The sequence below is a fragment of the Equus caballus genome, chromosome 17 (assembly GCF_041296265.1).
Source record: "Equus caballus isolate H_3958 breed thoroughbred chromosome 17, TB-T2T, whole genome shotgun sequence".
Classification (NCBI taxonomy): domain Eukaryota; kingdom Metazoa; phylum Chordata; class Mammalia; order Perissodactyla; family Equidae; genus Equus; species Equus caballus.
In genome coordinates this window covers 48,558,553-48,579,618 of record NC_091700.1, presented here as the reverse complement: position 1 = coordinate 48,579,618, position 21,066 = coordinate 48,558,553, and the positions used below count along the sequence as shown (strand labels likewise).

At 40.2% G+C, this 21,066-nt stretch overlaps 1 protein-coding gene across 8 annotated transcripts in view; it reads left to right on the top strand.

The window, feature by feature from the left end:
* DGKH (diacylglycerol kinase eta) overlaps window positions 1-21,066 on the top strand; it is a 175,323-nt gene that overhangs the window by 47,289 nt on the left and 106,968 nt on the right. For 2 of the 8 annotated variants that reach the window (XM_070239829.1, XM_070239827.1), the window contains exon 1: window positions 12,576-12,843. The exons of the other annotated variants lie outside the window; for them this stretch is intronic. The gene's annotated coding sequence lies outside the window, so the exon portion shown is untranslated. Of the gene's footprint in view, window positions 1-12,575; window positions 12,844-21,066 lie in introns of those variants that run through there. 8 annotated transcript variants of the gene reach the window in all.

Below are 21,066 nucleotides of genomic sequence, written 5' to 3'. Positions count from 1 at the left end.
GAATTTGCAGGGGTCATCCCAGTGGCACAGTGGTCAAGCGCACACGTTCCGCTTTGGTGGCCTAGGGTTTGCCAATTCAGATCCCGGGCGTGGACATGGCACCGCTTGGCAGGTCATGCTGTGGTAGGCGTCCCACTTATAATATAGAGGAAGACGGGTACAGATGTTAGCTCAGGGCCAGTCTTCCTCAGCAAAAAGAGGAGGATTGGCAGCAGTTAGCTCAGGGCTAATCTTCCTCCAAAAAAAAAAAAAAAGAATTTGCAGATGTCATACTTAAAGTAGATGCTATACTTTCATTAAATTAAAACAATCATTATTATAACTTTATAAAAATTGCATTTTAATGCCTGAAGTTATCTTCAACTTTTAGAACAAATTAAAATTCAGTTTAAATCAGTTTTTGACCATTTAAAATAACTGAGAGTAATTTATACTTGATTTACCCCCACAGGTGTTTTTTACAATTCCTTTCTTTTCTTTTGCGTGAAAACACATTCAAAGGTCCATACTGTATCTCGGCCCATAGGGCCGTTCCTGGCACATAGCTGCTGCTCCATGTGTGTTTGTTAAATGAATGAACATTAAGTAGTTAGTAGAATAATAAACTTTTTCTGAACCCAATAAATTGAACAGATGTCTTTGTGTGTTTTAGAAAAAGCTGTTTTAAATCTTAAAGGATATGGAAAAAATGCTGTTTCTGTAAATATAAAAGAAGTTATTTCCAAAAAATAATTGGAGCAGTCTTTAAAGATTTTGTAAAGGGATACACTCTTTGCAAGCATGGTATGAGAAAAGGTGAACATTTTCAGGAGGAAGTGTCATATACGTTGCCGAATTTAACATATATGCATTAAGCAAAAAAACCCTAGAGTTAGGTGCTTAATATCCATTTCATAGAGTCTCCTAGGAAAAATGTGAGAAGCACAGATTGAATATATTAAGGTCACCTGACTCAACAATTTCTCTTATAATCAGGAAGAACTTCAGAAGTGCTACATTCTTTTATAATCTTCTCTGTCTGCCTACATTTCCACTTGTGGTTCCTGATGTGGCCAAATGCTATAAAACTGCAGTTATACTTTTGTTCTGATTAGTGTCTTGTTCTGCCCCTTTCACTAGGCAGTGCGGTCCAGTGGGAAGACAGTGGATCTGTTTTGAATTGTGTCACTTATTCTTTGTGCAATTCACTTCAACTTTCAGAGCTTCATTTTGCTCATCTGTAAAATGGGCTAGTAATGCCTAGTCCGTAGTGTGGCCAATAAGGTGAGGGATGGAAAAGAACCTAAAACGCAGAGTAAGGCATCAGTAAATTTCTTTCTTCAGTCATAATTACAAATTAATGTTTTATGGTGAAAAAACAGGGAGTTGAAATTTTGGCTCCTCCAGTTACCAGTTGTTTGATCCTGGGCAGGTGACTTTCACTCCTCCGAACTGCATAATAATACCTGCCTCATAAAGAGTGATAGTAACTACCTCATAAAGCTTAACAATTAAAGGTGATAGGTAGAAAGCATTCAGTAAACTTCAGTTATAAATTGATTTAAAAGTAGTTATATACACACAAACCAGCTCAAAATGGGTTAAAAACTTGAATGTAAGACCTGAAACCGTAAAGCTCCTAGAAGAAAACATGGATGGTAAGCACCTTGACGTTGGTCTTGGCTATAATTTTTTGTATTTAACACCAAAAGTAAAGGCAACAAAAGCAAAAATAAAGTAGGACTACATCAAACTAACAGCTTCTATACAGCAAAGGAAACCAGCAACAAAATGAAAAGGCAGCCTAAGGAATGGGAGAAATTATTTGCAAATCATGTTATCTCCTAAGGGATTAATATGCAAAATATATAAAGAAATCTTACAACTTAGAAAAAAACTCACACAATCCGATTAAAAAGTGAGCAGAAGAACTGAACAGACATTTTTCTAAAGAATACATACACATGGCCAGCAGATACATGAAAATGTGCTCAACATCACTAATCATCAGGTAAATGTAAATCAAAACCACAGTGAGATATCACGTCGCATCTGTTAGAGTGGCTGTTATCAAAATGGAAAGACAAGTGTTGGTGAGGATGTGGAGCAGTTGGCATCGTTGTGCGCTGATGATGAGAATGTAACCTGGTGCAGCCACTATGGAAGACAGTTTAGCACTTCCTCAACAAATTGAAAATAGAATTCCCCTATGATCCAATAATGTCCCTTCTGAGTATATACCCCAAAGAATTGAAAGCAGGGTCTCAAAAAGATATTTGTATAACCATGTTCATAGCATCATTATTCACAATAACCAAAAGACAGAAACATTTCAAATATCAATCCACAGATGAATGGATAAACAAAATGTGCTCTATACATATATATAGACCATGGAATATTATTCAGCCATAATAAGGGAGGAAATTCTGACACATGTTACAACATGGATAAACCTTGAGCACATCATGCTAAGTGAACTAAGCCAGTCACAGAAAAACAAATACTGTATGATGCCACTTATATGACCTGCCTAGAGTAGTTAAATTCATAGAGACAGAAAGTAGAGTGGTGGTTGCCAGGGGTTGGGGGAAGAAGAGAAGTGGGCATTGTTTAGTGGATGTAGAGTTTCAGTTTTACAGGATGGAGAGTTCTGGAGATTGGTTGCACAACAATATGAGTGTAGTTAACATTACTGAACCATACACTTAAAAATGGTTTAGATGGTAAATTTTGTCTTATGTGTATTTTACCACAATTAAAGAAAAAATCTTGTGGCGGGCCAGCCTGGTGGCCTAGTGGTTAAGTTTGGTGTACTCCGCTTTGCCAGCCCGGGTTCGGTTCTTGGGGGTAGACCTACACCACTTGTCAGTGGCCATGCTGTGGTGGCGGCTTACATACAACAAGAGGAAGACTGGCAACAGATGTTAGCTCAGAGCGAATCTTCCTCAGCAAAAACAAAAACAAAAAAACCCAAACTCTTGCAGAAACTATGTAAAGGTGATTGTTAAAATTGCGCTCAGAAATAGTTGATCTAATTTGGTTCTACTTCTGGATTTTAACCAGCTTTAAAAAGCAAACTTTGACTCAAAACTTGTAGTACAATATTCCTCTTTAAGTATACATTTTTCCAATCATAAATTAGAGTTGTATTTGGGGGAACTCGAAGCCACACAGAGTTCACAGAGATTTGTCCTGGTATCTGTAGTAATGCTTTGTTCGGACTTTCGTGCTTCATCAAGGGTTTGTTTTTCCTTCATATTTCTCACAGACCTAGAACTGTGTAATGAGCCGAGTGTGGTCAGTTGGTTAGAGTCAAGAGAGAAGTGTACAGTTTGTGTAAATTCAATAGTTTTAGGTCAGGACAAGTAATTTTTGAGAGACGTCAAATTCAGTTCAGATCCCATTTATGTGGTGAGCTTTTCACAGTCACTCCAGACTTGTCTATTCTCTGCCACTGATGAATTTCAATAACTTTTATTCAATAGTTTAATGCATTGCACATTCTGTGAAGCTTAATGGGATTTTCAATGAATAGGAATGATAATTTGAATAAGAATGTTGCCCTACTGGGAGAGAATGTTCCTGATACCTGACCGAGGACTGTTTCAAGGGGGAGGTGTCATTTGAAGTGGGAACCTCGTGAGGAAGGAGAATGTGCCAAGATTGTAGAGGGACTGGTGAGGTGTCTGAGCACAGAGGAGAGGGTCCTGAGCAGGTGGGTTTCCATGTCTGAAAATGATTCTGTTTTTCTGTCACACTAGATTGACGGTTGGGCTGGGTTTAGAATGCTAGTTTGGAAACCATTTTTCCTTCAGAACATCGAAGGCATTGCTCCACTATCTTCTCGTTTCCAGAAATGAGAAATCCTTTACAACCTGGACCTTTGACCCTTCGTATACCTTTTATCCCCCTTCTTTTTGGAAGCTTGTAGGATCTTCTCTTTCCTCAGGGATCTGAAACTTCACAGCGATATTCGCTTGGGTTTATTTTCATCCATTGTGTGGGGGTTTTGTATGCCCTTTCAGTCTTCAGTTCTGGGAAATTGGCTTGAATGACCTTTTCCCTTCTGTTTTCTCTGCTCCTCCTTTTTGGAATCATTATTATGTGGCTGTTGGACCCTCTCCACTCATCATCTCATTTTCCTATTCCCCTCATCCTCCCTAATTTTCCATCTTTTTGTTCTGCTTTCTGGGAGATTTTCTCAACTTTATTTTTCAACTCTTCTATTGCATTTTTCATTTCTTTTGATAGATGGATAGACATATATACACATATGAGTATGTGTGTACGTATGTGTGTGTATTTGTATATGGAGAGAGAGAGAGAGAGAAAGAAAGACAAAAAGAAAGAAAAGAAAGAAAGAAACGAGCAGCCTTGAGGCTGGCTGGACTCTGTTGGCAGGTGAGGCTGGTCAGCTGTGGGCTAGCTGTAATCAGGCTGGCGGTTTTGTTGGTTTTGCTGGTGGCCTCTGATATCACTATCTTAAGTCTTGTCTCTCCACTTCGTCAGATCTCCCAGAGAAGACTCTTCAGTGGAAAGTTGTAGTCCTGGCTGCCAGCTTCGGGGAACCCAGTTGGGGAGAAAGTTTGCAAACTCTCAATATGCAGCATGTAAAATTTTATGTAATTCTCCTGTTTTCAATATTATATTCTGGCCTTCAGTTATGCCTTAGTCTTCTATTCCAGACATCTTCTGTATGATCCTCTCCAAAATAAACCTCCGGTCTTACTCTAGGCTAGACGGGGGTCCTAGGTCGTATAAAATTGAAGAAATTGAGGCTGGAGGTGGCGGGGAGGAGCGAAGGAAGGGGTAAATAGTGATTCTAAATTATATTTTCACCCCCTTCCTTTTAGTTTCACCTTTATCCTGACATCCAGAGGTACCTGGTGCTGCCTGTTCTTAAGCCATTTGGGGATTGTTTGTTCAAATGGGCTGATTGTCAACCTTTCCTCGTTGCTGTCTTATGGTTGTGTTAAGTCCAGTCACATTCATCCATCTGCTTTGCATCTTACAAAATTTTGCAGCTCTTGTCTTTTCTCCCATTTTGTTTATCCTTGCAGTTTTCTCCCTGTTTAGAAATCTCTTTAGTGGAATTTTGAAGTATTGGGAATGAGAAGAGCTAAAAGCATGTGTTGGAGTAGGCATTTTTAATTGGGCATTCCGGAAATTAAAATTTCATACAGTTGGTAAAAGAATGAATATCATAATTTAAAAATTAATACTTAAAAGCTTGCCAGTGTGTAGTGGCAGTTGGACCGTATTTTAAGAGCCACTCCTTTTCATGACAACCTCAAAAGAAGTCGGAAAACTATGAAGTATATGATTCCTCAAGTCTTCATTTTTTTTTTCACATTTTTGGTGTAATGCTACTCTCTTTGTGATCTAAATGATGCAATGAATACTTCAGATGTATAAGAAATTTTCTGTTAAGATTTTTCAGTAGTATTTATTTGTAAAGTGAATGTTAGAATCCAATAATTAAACAAATATTTGAGTGCATATATCTGCTAGTGCTCTATGAGGTATTCTTTTTTTTTTTTTTTGAGGAAGCTTTGCCCTGAGCTAATGTCTGCCACCAATCCTCCTCTTTTTGCTGAGGAAGACTGGCCCTGAGCTAACAGCTGTGCCCATCATCCTCTATTTTATGTGGGACGCTTGCCACAGCATGGCTTGACAAGTGGTGTGTATGTCTGCTCCCGGGATCTGAACTGGCGAACCCTGGGCCACTGAAGTGGAATGTGTGAACTTAACTGCTGCACCACTGGGCTGGGTCCAAGAAAAATAATTTTTAGTATGAAAGGACACATTCCAGAAGTATACTATTCTGCATAAGGAATTAGCAAAAAGGTTTTTTTGTTGGAAAAATTACAAATTCACTGGAAACATGATTAAATGCCAAGTTTTATATTAGACTTAAGTGCTATAGAAGGTCACAGTAGAGGGAAATCTGTCTGGGCCAGGATGAAAAAAAGATGCTTCTTCTCTGCTTGGATATCCTTTTGTAACAAATGTATCTTTAAAATTGAGCTCCTTGGGCCAGCCCCAGTGGCTTAGTGGTTAAGTTCAGCATGCTCCACTTTGGCACCCTGGATTCTATTCCCAGCGTGGACCTACACCTCTCATCAGTGGCCTTTCTGTGGTGGTGCCTCACATACAAAAAAAAGGGGAAGATTGGCAGCGGCTATTAGCTTGGGGCGAATCTTCCTCAGCAAAAAAAAATATATATATATAAAATATATATATATATATGCATATGTGTGTGTGTATATATTTATATATATCTGTGTGTGTATATATATAAATAAAATTGAGCTCATCGTCTTCTCCTCCATACTGGTTCATAGAGCCACAGGTTTGTGAGTAACTGTAAAGGTTCTCAGTTCATCAGCTCTTTCCTGACTGATTCCAACCCACAGCCTCCCTACTAAGTGCTTGCCCTGCTTTGAACATTGTAGCGCTTGGGCAACCCACTGCTGTCTCTTGTTTTGGTAATGGTAGTATCAATTTTTCTGTTCTCCTCTCTCTCTTCTTTACTCTCTCTGTCTCTCATTATCAAGTCTTGTTGATTCTTCCTTTGTAATACGTTTCTAGTTTGTCTGTTCAATTCTAGCATCTCAACATGTTTCTTTAAGCACCTGGTACGTGATAGGGAGCATGCAGAGTGTTGGGGCTGAAAGAGGGCCCTTAAGGAGCCGGTACCCCTTCATGGGTGCAGAGACATGGACATTGAAAATTGCAGGAAAGAAGTGGGATGGAAAGTGTCTTGCACAGGATTCTGCTGGCAGCTTGGAGAGTTGATGCTGAACCCACCAGGGGAGAAACAGCAGAGGGTATTTGAGCATAGTTTAGTGTTGCTGGAGTAGAAGGTGGTGGGGCTGAGGCCGTTTTCACCGCAGATAAAGCGGCACTGTAAGCAAGGGTGAAGGCTTGAAGGATAATTTATTCATGCATCTAACAAATATTTAATGAACACCAGCTTTGTGCCAGGCAACTCTTTTGCAACTGGATGCAGCAGTGAACAAAACTTACAAAAAATAATATATAAATATAAATTATATATAATTATATGAAAAATGTAAGTGTAACAAATAAGTAGATTGTGTAGGATGTTTGAAGATGATACATGCCATGGAAAACCGTAAAGCAGGATGATGGAGATGGGAATCTTGGACCCTAACCTGTGGTTGAATGATTTTCACACTGTATTCTGCAGAACCCTGGGGGCTGCAGAGGTGTTTCAAGGGGTCAATGAACATTTGTTCTAAATTTTATCTTTTAATATGTTTTAAAACGTTTCAAAAACAGTAATGAGAAACAGCATGGGCAAACAAATACGTTATGTACAAAATTTAACACGTTAGATACCATCAGGGTATTAACTTGTGCCATCTCAATAGCTCGTGTTGGGAAAAGACCTGGATTTCAAAAGAGTTCTGTTCATGTTAATTGACTTCATAATATATAATTTTGCCCACTTAAACCTAAAGGTGAATTTACTTTAAAAAACATCTCACTTACATATTTTATATATTGAGAATCCACTGCAAAAATTATTTGAAAACCACCTTGTAGGAATTCAGTTTGCCTTACTCTTGGGTTACCACAGTTGCCTTCAGCTTCAAACTTTCTCCTTTCTAAACTCTCTTGCATACCATTGCCGGAGTTAGTTTTCTTACAAATACTGAACCTTTTAATTAAATGCTTGAAAAACAAACCCTACTGTGGGGGAAAGTAAATCTAGATATTAGCTATAGCTCTGCCACAAAAGACTCTGTGACCTTAAGTGCATCTTTATTTTCTCATTGGTATCTTCTCTGATCTAAATTTTACCTCCATGATTTTTTCCCCTAGCTGTCAGCGGTCTTTATGATACATCTCCAGCTTACCCACCCGATTTCCCCTCCCTACTAACTCTGCCCTTATCCTCTGCTCTAGTCTGCTCTTTCTCTTCACTCCTGTCTACTCCCTTCCCCAATGCACACACCATTTGCTGCTTTATTACCCTGTGCCTGTATTCATGTTATTACCCCAACTCAGACCTGCCTCTTTCTTTAGCCCATTGATTTTAATTCTGCACATTCTTTTAAAATAGTCTTCTAGAACTAATGGTTAAAGGAGAGTTCCTGGAAGAATGTCGGTGGTACCAAATGATGTAGCATTAAAGGTAGATTGAGAAATGGGAGCAAGCCATTTGATTTGTCTAGAACCATGCTATCCAATATGGTAGTCACTAGCCATCTGTAGCTACTTAAAATCAATTAAAATTAAATACAGCTAAAAAGTCGGTTTTTCAGTCTCACTCGCCCATTTCAAATGCTCAAAAGCCCTGTGTGGCTAATGGCTATTCTATTGGACACTGCAGATTTAGAACATTTCCATCATTGCACAAATTTCTATTGGACAGCACTGAACTAAAAGGTCACAGGTGACTGGAGAGTTCTATTTCAGGGACTTCTGGAGGAGAAATATATTGGCAGATGGTAGGAGGAAATGTTTGGTGAAGAAACAAAAGTGATGAGTTTAGTCATTTGCTTCTAGAGATTTGATAGTGGCAAGAGGGAGAGACATACGGAAAAAGATAATGGCCAAGTAAAAAGAGGTGCGTGGAAAAAAATTTGTGAAAACAGAAGGACTGAAATCTGTTCTAGATGTTGGAGGAAGAGGAAGTAGGAAGAGGTAGACATATTGGATATTGGGAAAAACAAGTGAAACAGGATGTTGACATGGGTTTCCTTCTGTTTCAGTTTTGGCTGAGGCCCCAAAAGGTTGCAAACAAAACAATAGGTGGCCATGGTATCCACATTCCTAAGTCAGGTTTATGCTTCTTAGCTAACATCTTGAAACTGTGGTTGAGGTGGAAGAGCCAAGACAGGCTGGGAGGGCAGGAAGGAGAGGGATGCTTCCGTCTCACCTCAAGCTGAGCGAGGGGGTTGGAAGGAGACTGCTAAGGAGACTGCTTGGCTCTCTTGATGTGATCTGTGTCCTCCTGAGGCTCTGAGGACATTGAACTGGACTAGAAAAGTTTAGAGGTCAAGTGCTGGAGCTATACTTAGCAGCCTTGCTTCAGAACACTGAGAGGCGGCTACGTTGGAGCCAGCTGTGCTTTCACTAATAACAAGGGAGCGGGGTCTGTTTTCCGTGGACCAGGAGAGGGCCTGGTGGTCTTTTAAAGAGTGGCTCCATGCAAGAGCCTTTCCTGCCAGGGACAGTGTGACCTTTGTAGTAGAGGCTGGAGGTGTGCCCCTCCGAGGGAGAGGCTGGAGGGTGCGGGGGCGTTCTGAGTGCTCACCCGGAGGAGAGGCTTTGCTTCAGCCTTGGCAACTGCGGAAGGATGTTTCCGAAATCTCTGCAGAACCCACGAGGAGGCCCCCATTTGAGGAGTCAGACACCGTGGGTAGTGAATTGAAGGTGGGAGCTGACAGATTCAAGAGCAGAAGCCTACTGTGCCTGCAACAGCCTGGCCTGGAGGAGGGGGAAATCTTTAACTTTGAATAAAGTTTGGAGTTAGGGCTGGACGTTTTATCTACTGAAATATAATTGTTTTTGTGACTAGAAGTGACCAGAGGACTTTTAATTTTCATGAATGACTGGAAAAGGTTTGGAACAAATTTCATCCCCGACAAGGAATGAATATAGGCTTCTGAATGGCTTAAAGGCGCAGTGGAGAAAGAATATGGTTTTTGCTGCTTGCACTCTGTGGAGTCCTGCTTATTTGGGCCAATGGCTATACTAATTTGGGGTTTGATGAGAGTACAGAATGTTTAGAAAGGCTTTTAAGAGATTGTGTTGAGAATTAGTAAGAAGTAAGCAAAAGGATAATAGCCCGCAATATGCGTGGTTGAAGTGAAACAACAGGAATTAAGTGGATCAGGCAGATGAGACTTTTGCTTCTCTTTCCGGGAGTACTCTGTAGTCTGGGATAAGGAGATTGGTATGTTTGTATTTGGGGTTTATAGTTTTGGTAATTTTAAGCCTCATAGCTTTGTGCATTGTCATTTTGAAGTCAGAATAAAGTAAATGGAGAGTGCTATTTAACATAGCTGAGTTTGTGCTGCTTCATGTTATTAAGGTGATAATAATTAAATGATTCTTTCAGCTTGTGGTTGGGCGGGGATAGTGTATTGTTTCTGTTTTATCTTTAGGATTGTTTTATTATGTACACTCTATGGGGACTTTTTTTTATACCTTATCAGTTAGGATGCCACCAGCTGCAGGTAACAAGTACCCTAAATCATATTGGCTTAAGTACCTGGAAGGGCAGGCTCTGACTCACTTCTCTCTCTGATTCTCCAGGCTTTGCTCTCCTGTCTGTGTTAATTGTATGCTTAGCAAAGTGCCTGAATCAATTCCAGGTGTCACATCCAGACAGCAGACAGAAAACAGCCCCTCTCTGCAGGCACACAAAAGCAGTCCCGCCAGGAGACCTCCACTCACATTTCATTGGCCAGAATTGGGTCACATCTCACCTCCGAACTAATTACTGATGGCAAGGGGAAAGGAGTCCTCATGGCAATTTATTAAACTAATTAATATGTACTTGCTCAAACTAGGAATAGAGTCAGCATCCTCTAAGCATCTGATTTACAGAGCAAGAGTGGGTATCTAAACCAAACCAGGGTACTGTTAGGGAGGAGGAAAAGGGAAATGGATGTTGGGTAGAGTCTTGCACCTATTCCTAGATGTGATATATATTGACTAATTACAGATGAGATGATAAGAGCATAATATATGTAGACTAACCTGCTGTGACAAAACCTCAAAATATAGGTGCTTAAATAATAAAAGTTTATTTCTCTCTCACCATTTATTGTTTAGAGGCGTGTGGTCCAGAGCTGGTTGGGGGAGTCTAACAGTTTGAATATTAGAGTTTCCAGGTTGTAATAACAAAGAAACCCTCAAATTCAGAGACTTAGAAAACAAAGAAATTTCTCTCTTAACATCATAGTCCAAGGAAGTCTTCTGAGGTGAGTGGATATCTCTGCTACCTGGGGCCATTCAGGGACCCCGGTTCCTTTCTTTTTGTTTCCTTGCCATCTCCCCAGAGGATTGTCCTTGCCTGTGTGATCAAAGCTATGTCACCATTTCCAGGTTCCATCCAGAAAATGGCAAAAGAGAAGATGGAGGAAGTAGGCCCATGTGTAAAGCCCTAGGCCAAAATGGCACCTGTTATTTCTGCTGACATTCCATTGGCGAGATTGTAGCCACAGGAGACATCCAACTGCAAAAAGCCTGGTGTTTTAGTCCATTCAGGCTGCTATAACAAAATACCATGGACTGGATGGTTTATAAACAGCACTTTTATTTCTCACAGTCCTGGAGGCTGGGAAGTCCAAGATCAAGGCGCTGGCACATTCACGGTATGGTGAGAGCCTGCTTCCTGGTTCACAGATGGCCATCTTCTAGCTGTGCCCCCCCCACACATTTTCTTCTCATACTGTAATGTATTTTTCAGAATTCATGTACCACTGACAATATGGAAAATGAGAGAGATAAGCTTTTTAGAGTAAACATAATCTTAGCACCTTGCTCTCCTCTGCGAAACCATTACCTTTTACAAATAGGGCTCTGTGAGGACTGAGTGCGTGGAATTGCAAATGAGTGAGCTCTACTTGAGTGACACATTTGGAAAGGAAGGTATTTAAGCCCAGCATTTAAGGGTGAATCAATGAGGAGGAAAGATCCTGGTGAAAAGCATTCTGGGCCTGTGGAAAGACACTTTAAATAAAGGCCCCAGGATAGGAGGATGTGTGTGTTCAGCCAATGGCAGGTGGACTAGTATGCCAGGAACACAGACTGCAGGGGCAGTGGGGATGGAAGCCTCACCTAGAGAGGGGCTACAAAAGCAGGAAAGGTGTAGACAGTCAAGAGCCTTAAATGCAGAGTTTTTGTTTTATTCTGTTGTTTATGAACAACCAACAAAGATTTTGAACAGGGAGGTGGCAGGATGACAGCCATTCTTAGAGAAACAATTCTGGAGAAAAGGAGTATGGAGAATTAATTAGAGGGAGGGACTAGTTTATGTCCCTATGATTTTCTTTTATGAACAATAGGGAACTTCCGTTGGATTGTGGTGTTCAGTCGAGACCTGCCCCAGTCACTCAGCGTCCCTGTGAGTAGAGGAATGAGAACTGTGAGGACAGGCCCTAGATAGGCTGACAGGAAGATTCGGCTTCCTGGTTTTGGTTTGGAGACCTTGAGTGTGATGTCTCTTTGAGCTTGTTCTCCTTGATGATAAGGGAACACCTCATGTGTACCTTCTGGAGGAGCCAGGACAGAAAGGTCCCGGGTCCCTCTTTGGGCCACAGGCCTGGAGGACAAGAGGTATTTTATTCATGTTGTGTAGCATGGTCATCTCTGGGTCTTGTCTCTTTTGTTATTGCCAACCTTTGGTAAAGACTTGTTTGAGAGTTCTGTCTTGTCTCCACTTTATTATGAGTTATTAAGAGTAGAGTTGTTTCCCACAGTTGGGCCAAACTTAAAGGAGAAACGGTGACTTACAAATGAAGTGTTAGTGCTGGTGGCAGTCAAGCTAGCTGATCCGGTTCTTATCTGCAGCAGGAGGTTGTTCCTCCAAAGCTGGTCTTCATTTCTTCATAGGAGGTAATTGCTAAAGTCTAGATGAGAAATAACGAAGTTACCCGAATTGGGGCACTGGTAGTAGGAGCAGAAAGGAAGACCAGATTTCGAAAACATTTTGATAGCAGACTAAAGAATCTAGGGGCAAAGGAAAATAAAAGATAGTTTGGAAGTTTTGGGACTGTATGCTTAGGAAAATGCTGCTGCTGCTAACAGATGGAGTCACAGGAAGAGGAACAGAGTTGCCATGGGAAGGTGCTGAGTTCATCCTGAATTCTGGATAGGGTAAGTGACTTTCACCCAGTGTTGGGTGGTTATTTACTGGTACTTTCAGAATTAGAATCTACCTTTCCTGAATCAGGTCAATATTTTTTCTGTTACACAGAGACATATATGACATGAAATGAAATGGACTTGTTGAGTGGTGATAGCCTCTCCATGCGGAGATGTCAAGTAAGCAGTTGTAAATGGAGCTGGAGTGAAAAATTGAGAATAATTGTATAAATTTGTTTTAGGAGTTATGTATATATTTAGAGGACATAATTGGAGCTCTGCCAAGGATAAGTCCATCCAGAGAGATTTGGTACGTAGGACATAATTGGAAATAGCCAAGGGGCAGCTTTCTTGAAGAAGGAGTGAAAGCTCTGCAGTAAGGCTGACGAAAAGGAAAGAGGCAGCAAGAATATTGTATTTTTTTTTTAAAGAAGTTTTGTAGTAATGGAGAGGAAGGCATAGATTGCAACCTGGGACATAATCAAGAGGTGAAAAAAGTTTTTACTTTTTAAGATCACACCTGCCAAGGGGAAAGAATAAGTGGAGAGGAAATAGTTAGAGCTAGAATTCGGAGGGAATAGTTTAATGTAGTTTAACAGACAAATGTAAGTACCACTGAGGTGATGGGCCTGGTGCTGCGTGCCAGGGACACAAAGATGAAGTAAACATGGTCCTGCCTTTGGGAAGTTTACTGCCAATAAAGGGCAGGAGCAAGAATAGCACAAGAACAACAAATAGCTACTGAGCACTACGTGTCGGGAACTGTTGTCCTTTACAGGCGTTGACTCATTTAGTCCTCACAACACTCCTGCGACTTAGTTATCAGTGTTATTGTCCACATTTTCAAGGAGAGGAAACTAAAAGGTTAAGTAATTTGCCCAAGGTTTTTAACAACTAGTCAGCGGTGGAGCCAAGATTTACACCCAGGCCATAGCTCTGCACCTCTGTGTGTCGTGTAAACAGATTGTTACACTACAATGCAAAGAGAGGAGTAAGAATGATGTGCAGAAGTAGCAGAAAGGAGGGAGGAGTTAAGTTTTTCTTGAGGGGAAAGAGCAGGGCAGGTAGGGTCTCAGAGGAGGAATAAATTGATGACAGGGGATGGATCCAGCTAAAGGAACCCACTGTCATGACTAAAGTTTGGAACCCATGTTGGTATTAGGTAGGTATGTATGTATTACTGTTTTACCTAGTAATTTGCACAGCCTTCGTCTCTGACCTTTTCTCTGCCCCATCCTAATCACAGAGGACAGTCACATTTGATTTCATTCATTTGTGCAAACAATTAAGATGTTTTAAAAAAAATCTGCTAGAACTGAGTTCTCCTTTTAAGGGTATCAGTCCTGCCCGCTGAAACCATCAAGAGAGTGGAGTTTATGATATTGAATATAACATCTATATGTCTGTCTATCTATCTACCTGCTACCTACCTACCTACCTATGAATTCAGAGAACTGGCAGAAATATAACAGAATTTCCTGTGCATTAGGGACCCTGGTTGTCTCTGGGGAAGAACCAGAGAATTTGAGAGGCAGATTATTGAAGATACAATTGAAATTCCAGAAACTAAGCAGATGTTTTGCATAGAATGGTTAATAGCCTTTTCTGAGGTAAGCATATCTGGTAAATATATGATCCTGGTTATATGTGGTTAGTCTGTCAGATCCTGAGCTTCACGCATTTGCATCCCATCCTTGGCCACAGCACTGACCCCCAGCTCCTATCTCAGCCGCGAACATCAGTCCAGGATTGGGAACATCAGGAGAGCAGCAGTATTGTGAGACTCAGGCAGGGCGTGAGGTTGTCTGTTTTGTACATTAGTTAGTAGTTAAAAAAAAATAAACGTAATGTTTAGTGGTTTATTTTAGGCCGCATCAAAATGCCCCAACGTCAAAATAGTTGTGTCATTGTGGCCGTGTGGGAAAGTGGTTACATCAAAATGTCATGTGTGGGCAAAGGGATTATTCTTGGAAGTAAGTAGGGGCATTTGATAAAGGAAGAAGTAAATTCAGAATTGGAAGGATAGACTTTTTACCCCTTTACAGCAGAGTTACTATGTGCCACTCACGAACATAGGCAAGCTTTCATCTAGCTCTGACAGAAGGCCCATCTGTGTTCCTGGCTCTGAGAGAAAGACCTGAGCATTAGGCATAACACCACTACCACCCTGTGGCAATAGGTTGTAGTTCATTGTATTTTATGAAAAAAGTGTGTCTTGTGTTTATACAGCATGCACATTTTGTACCTTCTCCTTTGAATAAAAGAATAATAGCACTTTATGAAATCATACATTTTTATCTCTTTAATATTAATTAGAAAAATACATTTAGAAACTCTTAAGGAAGGAATATATTAAGAATGGAGAGAGCATAATTTTAGGAGTTAACAAATAGAAGTTCGCAAAATAACTACAGTCTCAGGAAGGTAATTATATCTATAGCTTTTCTCAAGAAAATTACCAACCAGTATAAGGGATGAAATACTTTTGTCATCACGAGATGGTTTGTTGGTAAAAAGGGTAATTAGAATATGTTGGAAATCTCCATGATTTTGTTTTAGAATGCATTAATTTATATTTAAACATAAATGTCCCAAATATTAGAGTTTATAGTATTTCAAACAAAGTAGTGAAGGTATTTTGAATATACGTAGAGGTTTCAGAATGCCTCACTAGGCGTGAGGAAACGTGGCTGCTTCTTTGTTTCCCTGTGTGTATGTTCTCCGGATTTCTTGAGGAGAAGACCTTGTCACTTCTCAGGGTTTGTGCAAGCTGCCGTGTAACTGCCTTTTGGTCAACAGGTTGAATTTTTTCCTTTTTAGACAGAGGAGAGGTCCTAGGAGTTGTGTGGGAAGTCTTTTATGTCACTGGATTGGATACGGCAGGATGAAAAACTCCAGAGCCACCGACCCATTTTAGAGTTTTATGCTTCACTTAACAACCACTTGTATGCACAGTAGAGAGTATATGCTGCCAGCGGATGACGGATGATCTGACTACATTTTTCTCTCAACATATATACATATGCCTCCCAACAACCTGAATCAGAATGTGTGTGTGTGTGTGTTACATGTAAGAGTAAACAATTACTTCTGGTAAAATTTTTAAAAAACCAAAGCAATAGTTGTTGTATATTTTTCTGAGAAAAAAAGTAAAACTATTTTACAAACTTCTAGAATATTAAATACCAAGGTTTTGTTGTGTGAATATTAAATATCATTATGTTAAATGCATGTAATCATCTTGCCTCCTAGTTTTTGAACTGTATTTCATGGAGCTGTAGAATCCCTCAGAGGAAGCCTGGAATGGGGAGGCTGAGCGGGTCTGGTTCTGGATTACCTCGTCTAAGTGCCTGGTCATATAGTCTCACGTTATTCTGATACGCAAAACGGCTTGAGGACAACTGCTCCAGGTGGCAGCTTATAAAAAGGGTCATGTTTTGTGATGTTGTAAATGACAAAGCACCTGCATGACCTTATTACAGTATCATTACATACTGGTTCCAGAAACACACCCTGTCTCCATTCTTCTATTAGCTGTGATACCCTCTCGTACCACATTATCCCCTGGCTCCTGTCTGAAACATCCTCTCATTGTTCCCACTGCAGTTCCTCCGCCAGCATTTGCTTTCTTGGACCGGTCCGGCTGGCCGGCGCGGGCTTTGGGTGGTGGTGCAGGCTGGAGACATTGGGGTCGGGGAAGGATAAGCAGCTAAGGCTACTCTTCTCTATCCACTCCGCCTCCCGCGTTTCCCAGCACACGGTGGAGTGGAGTGCAGATCCCATCTCTTCATTCCCTCATCCGCTGCACTTATTCTGGTCTTCATCTGCAATGAAATCTGGTCTTTCTCTGAAAGAGAGTTGAGTGTGGCTTGGTTTCTTGCGGGCAGCTGGCTCTCCAGAGGAAGGCGGGAAGGGCATGAGTGAGCATGCTCAGTTATTAAATCCAAATTACTCCCCTCACCTCCTCTGGAGCAGCTCCAGTGGAGGCGGAGAGAGGGTGGGAGTGACATATTAATTGGGCTCCACATACACAGAAAGAAACATTTTGAGCAGAGAGATGCACTACTTCCCTAAAAATGTGTTTTAGGAAGATTCTTACAGCAAAGTTTTTAAATGCTCAAAGTCGCATCAGAGCAAATGGTTAGACTGAATAGTATCAATAAAAGGTAAATGAAAAAAGGACACAAAGTGCTGATTTATAAATTTTTAAAGGCCTTCTACAAATTATTATACTTAAATATTGTTTATGAGAGTGCTTATTGTCCTGGCTGACAATTACAGTCACCAGAATAGATATTAACACGTGTAGGTTCCTATGTCCAACTTTAGACCTATTTAACCAAAACCTCCCAGCTGAACTGAGGCTGCTAATGTCTATAAAGTTGTCCGTGTGATTCAGATAGCCCGACAGATTTTAGAACAGCTGGTGTATTTGATAAAGCTTAGTGTAATGTATGTACTCATTTTAATAAAGAGGCTCAAATTTGTCTTTAAGGAAGTAAGAAATTAATAGTGGGAGAAAATTCAGAAGGGGAAAGAAGCACAAAGGCGTGAAGCCCAAAGGGCCTGGAATCAAGAGGAATTGATGGGAAATTTTGGAGGTTGATAGAAAAGCCAGGCTTAAGGCAATGTTAACACACAGCTGATAAAAGAGGTTGATAGACTTAATCAGGATGAGATCAAATGGCCTACCTTCCACAGCTGTAAGATGAAGGGCAGTAATCTTCATTATAAGTTCTGGGATGTTTGTGGAGAAAGATAGTCCTCATTTTATAATCAAAAAAAAATATATAGGGCCGGCCCCATGGCTGAGTGGTTAAGTTCATGCGCTTCGGTGGCCCAGGGTTTTGCTGGTTTGGATCCTGGGCATGGACATGGCACCGCCTGTCAGGCCATGCTGAGGCCGCATCCCATGTGCCACAACTAGAAGGACCCACAACTGAAATATACAACTATGTACTGGTGGGATTTGGGGAGAAAAAGCAGGGGAAAAAAAAAGAAGATTGGCAACAGTTGTTAGCTCAGGTGCCAATCTTTAAAAAAACAAAATATAGAAAGGCTAGTAAAGAAAAAAAAGCAATGTTATAATAGGAGACACAATACACTAAAGTGCAAACTTGTGATGAAGATAGATTTTGAGTTTTAGAGATGTGGGGTCAAATGTAGATCTTTGTGGTTTGCGGTTGACCGCTTTCCAAGCCAAATTGTGTAAGTTCAACTGTTGGATAAAATACGGAAGGATAGGAAATCTATTACAAATAATAGTTGATTTACACATTTTGTAGATACATGTACCTTGTATACCACCCAAATACAATATTAATGTTGATGAGATAGATGGCTTCCCTTAATAATGATGAAATAGTAGTGGATAAAAGCAGAATGGCTTTCACTTTGGAAAAAAAAAAAAAAGGCAGAGTAATCAAAAACTAAATACTATACTTTTTGCAGGGACTTTTGCAAATGAGAAAGAGATGGCCACAAGATAAGCTCCTCTGGATCTGGTTCTCAGAATGCTATGAAGTCTCCTGCCCAGGCTCCTCCTCAAGAGCTCGTAGGATAGTGTGCAGTTGAAGTTTCCCCAGTAGACATTTCAACTGCTGTATTTGAATGTCAGTCTTCACTTCATCCATTTGTCAATGAATAGTTATTAAGAACTGTTCCCTGTGTTAGGAACCATAAGTGCTGGAGCTACAGTGGTGAATAGGGTGGCCGTGGCCCTCTCTCATGGAGCTCGCAGGCTAGTTGGGGAGATGGATATATCAGTTTGGGGCCAATTGGATTTTGAAGTGCCAGTGTCTTCCAAGTGGAGTTATCCGGCAACAATCGTCATCACTTTCTAATTCTTTCTGGTAAACACGATTGATATTCTGAGAAGTAGAATAATAATGTAGCAGTTGCAAACTCTGCTCCATTATGATATTGAATACAATTTCATGATTGATTCTGATCTTATGTTTAAAGTTTAGAAACCTTCATACATTTTGGGACTTTAGACTTTTTGTGGTTATACGTGATCTTTGTGTGATAATTTCTCTAAATATAAGCTTTGGTCTCTTGTACAGGAATATCTCTTTTTTTTTTTTAGCTTGTATCAGTCCCACTTAGAACACCTTTTCCCAAAAGTATAACCTGCTAAAATAGTCCCTTACTTGTGATAATTTATATTTATATAGCATGGGGGAGTTTCTGAAGGATATTTACACAACATTGTGTTTCATCCTAACAACTCTGAGGCATACAGGGCAGGTAGTGTTTATCCTCACCCTACAGATGAGGAAACTTAGGTTCATAGACCTTATTACTTACTTAAGGTGATAAAGCTGGTAAATGGTGGAGCCAGAAATGGAACCCAACCCAGGGGTCTTTTTAGGACTTAGCTCTATTTCTTTTACACTTTCTGTCTGTATATTGACTTGCTAGAAAGAAAAATGAAAATATCTTTCTCCATTAAATTCCTCAAATTCTTATCAGAGAAAAAATGTTTTAATCCTTTTAATTTCTTGTTTTTTATTTTCTGATTATTCAATAAATCAATTAACATGTATTAATTTTTTTCTGGTATCAGATACATGGTTATATGTAGGATGAAAAAATAAATAGGATATAGGAAAGACACAAATTTTGAAAGATTCCTCTACAGCATGATTAATGCTGTAAATTATGTATAAGCACAGTGCTGTGGGTGCACTTAGTATGTGATGGTCCCTATGCCTTGAAGGATGATGGAATGGGGGTGGGTTTGCAAGCAGAAGCTGAGGATAGTATTATGAGTAGAAGGAAGGGCTCATGAAAAAGCTTGGACATCAGGAAGTACTATTTGGAGATAAGCAAGTACTTTTCTTTTACTCTGCTGTTAGGTGAATGTAGGAGGACTGCTGCAAATGAAGCTGTTAAATGAAACTGTGGGAGGAAGAGTCTGTGTGCCTAGCTAACGAGTCTGGAATTATACTGTGTGTGATAGGAAACCATTGAACATAATAAACCAGAGTTTGGTGGGATCAAATCTGTTTTTCAGTGATAATTCTGCCCGTAGTGGGAAGAATGGACTAGTGGTGGGAAAAGTTGATAGCACAGTGAACATTTAGGGAACTGTTGAGTTCAGAGGAATTAGAGGAGCTCGAACTAAAGTAATGGCAGGGGGAGCAGAAAAGGATGGATTGAAGAGATGAAACCTTTTCTATAATAAATAATGCTTATGGGGACTAATGTTAATGATGAGAATATCTTGTCATACCACATTTTTAAAGAATTATGTGTTCTTTCATATCCATTGTCTCACATATCATCATAGCACATAGTGATAGACAGGTATTATTTCCACTTTAGTCTGTAAAACTAAAGAGGCTTACCATTAAAGCCAGATGGACTCAGGATGTTATAGATTCTGGACAGATACCTAGAAGGCATAGACAGCTTTCTTGGGGTTTATATGACAAATGGATAAGGAAATGTATATGGCAAAGAAAAATTCTCTGTTTGGGAAGATGGAGTAGATGCTAGTTAAAAGAGATAGGAAAGAAGTGATTACATACAATTATAGAGTGGTGAAAACTCTTTTTGCCCATGTTTTAGTCTGTTCAGGCTGCTATAACAAAAATACCATAGACTGGGTGGCTTAACAACAAATATTAAACAAGAAATATTTGTTTCTCACAGTTCTGGAGGCTGGGAAGTCCAGGATCAAGGCACCTGCAGATTCGGTGTCTGATGAGGACTTGCTTCCCGGTTCATAGATAGCCATATTATAGCTGCGTCCTCACATGACAGAAGGGGTGAGAGAGCTTTCTGAGGTCTCTTTATAAGGACGCTAATCCCATTCACGAGGGCTCCACCCCATGACCTAATCTTCTCCTGAAGACCCCACCTCCTAAGACCATCAAATTAGGGGTTAGGATTTCAATTTTTCAGGGACACAAACATTCAGTTCATAACAACTCACCTCTCCCATCACAGCAAATTCCATTGCCATTCCCTAGAAGGTACATTAAGGGTTCATGTTAGGACAAGACGAGGAGAAGCTAGAGATTATGTTGGAAATTTTGAAAGCATCTGTAAAAAATGAGTCATCACTGACATTTCCGCTTCACCATATCAAGATTTTTCACCACACCTATTTGATGGCACCAAAAAAGCCAACATGAAAATATACATTTATCAGGTAAATCAGGCAGAAATTGTTCGATTTTCCAAAGAATCTTATCTTTACAAAAAGGCTCATTGGATGGTGTTTGT